The sequence below is a fragment of the Sapajus apella genome, unplaced genomic scaffold (genome assembly GCF_009761245.1).
Source record: "Sapajus apella isolate SASKATOON/1434 unplaced genomic scaffold, GSC_monkey_1.0 scaffold30, whole genome shotgun sequence".
Lineage (NCBI taxonomy): Eukaryota > Metazoa > Chordata > Mammalia > Primates > Cebidae > Sapajus > Sapajus apella.
In genome coordinates, this window is record NW_022436970.1 from 18,804,939 (window position 1) to 18,806,993 (window position 2,055).

The following is a 2,055-nucleotide window of genomic DNA, read 5'->3' on the forward strand; positions in this document are numbered from 1 at the left end:
CTTTGCTTAGTGGAATATCCCAGATATCTCTATTGCCTTTAGATCTTCAAAATTTTCCTAACCTTATTTATATTAAAAATTCTATGAGTAATGAATTTACATTGGGTAATGTGATTGCTGCAGCCCCTGACTTCAAGGATTTCACAATAAGAAAGACAGAAAAGGAACAATAAAAATGCAATGTTATTAGAAAGGTGAAAGCTGCCTTCAGAAAGCAGTATGGGCATAGAGAAGAGAGAGGAACTAGAGGCACTCACAAAATAGGTTATGCTTGAACAGGATCTTGAAAAACATATAATGGCCATAATGTCCAGCATTTTTAACAATATACTGTTAAATTCATTTACTATGCATCATAATTTGTTCTTCACAGCAACCCTCTGTGGTAGATCTATTTTGATAAATGTATGTTATAGATGATAAAACAGAAGTTTAGTGTTGACTTAGCATCCTTCCCAAAGTGAGAAAACTAATATTTAGAATCGAGGAACTGTGTGGAGAGAGCAAGGTGTTCTAAAGAAACAAACAAAAAGAAGAAAATATGATAGGAAATGGAGTCTGAATGGAGAACTTTTTATGTTCCTTAGACCTTGAAATTAATTACAACAGGGAGAAACAAATCTCAAATTAGAAATCAACTGAATTTGCCCAGGGGTCTAACTTGAGGTGTGTGTTGCAGATGGGAATCTTGTCCAAAATGGAGAAAAGAAATGTAGCGGGTTTTGTTTGTTTTTTGTTTTTGTTTCTGTTTTTGCCAGTCCTTGAACCATCCCTTTGGCATCCTCTTAGTGTTCTCATTCAAAGAAAGATATTTATTGAACTCTTAGAATATTTCAGACACTCTTTTAAGTGTTAAAAACAAAAGTGATGCCAGGATTAGTTAGGTACCGACACATTACAATAATCTATGCACAATCGTATTAATTTTTAGTCTCTATATCCTCTTCTCACTAATGCACATTTTAATGTTGGCTCCCTGAGGATAGACCTTGTCAGTTTTGTCCAATCCATAGGAGTGACTTTGATGGCAGGAATTAAAGATCAGGTAACATTCTTCCTTCAGCAGCACATTTACTAAAGTTGGAATGATACAGAGGAGATTAGCCTGGCCTCTGCACAAGAATAACACAAAAATCTGTGAATCATTCTACATATTCAAGCTCAATGAGATCTGAGACAAGCCTGAAAAACAATACAAAGAAACTTCTAAATCAATCCAGGAAATAAACAAAGGAAGAAAAAAGCATCTTGAAAAGCAATCAATTAGAGCTTCAAGAATTAAAAAACTCACAAACTTTTAAAATACAATTACAAGATTTATCAACAGATCAGAACATGCAGAAGAAAGAATTTCAGAATGCAAAGATATCTTTTGAACTAACCCAGACAGACAAAAGTTTTTAAAACAGTAATCTTTTAAAATTAACAAAGTATTTGAGAAACATGGGATTATGTAAAGCAAACAAACCTATGAATTATTGACATTCTTGAGAGAGTAGAAAAAGTAAACCTGAGGCAATAATTTAATATTTCCCCAATCTTGTTGGAGAAGTAGACATCCAAGTAAAAGAAATCCAGGCAATGACTATAGGACTCTATACAAAATGTATATCACCAAGGCATATATGTGGTCACCAGACTGTCCAAGGTCAATGCTAAAGAGAAGAATCTTAAAGGCAGCTAGATCATAGTCCTTGCAAAGAGAACCCCCATCAGGCTGCAAGCAGACTTCTCAGCACAAATCTTACAAGTCACAAAAACTGAGGGGCTATTTTTGTTATTCTTAAAGGAAAGAAACTCCAACCAAGAATTTCATATCCCACCAAACTGAGCTTCAAAAGCAAAGAAGAAATAAATCATTTGCCAGACAAGCAAGCACTAAGGGAATGTGTTAGCACTATACCAGCCTTATAAGCGATCCTTAAGGTAGTTCTAAACAGGGAAATGGAAGAACGATACTTGCTACTGCAGAAGCAAACTTAAGTACATATCCCAAAGACCTCACAAGGTAATCACATAATAGAAACACAATAGAAACAGAGCAACCACCTGACA

At 34.8% G+C, this 2,055-nt stretch overlaps 1 non-coding gene across 1 annotated transcript; it reads left to right on the top strand.

The window, feature by feature from the left end:
* Positions 1-1,050: 1,050 nt before the first annotated feature.
* On the top strand, positions 1,051-1,157 carry LOC116561882. The gene has a single exon (XR_004273652.1). It is a non-coding gene; the product is annotated as a U6 spliceosomal RNA (small nuclear RNA).
* Positions 1,158-2,055: the final 898 nt, after the last annotated feature.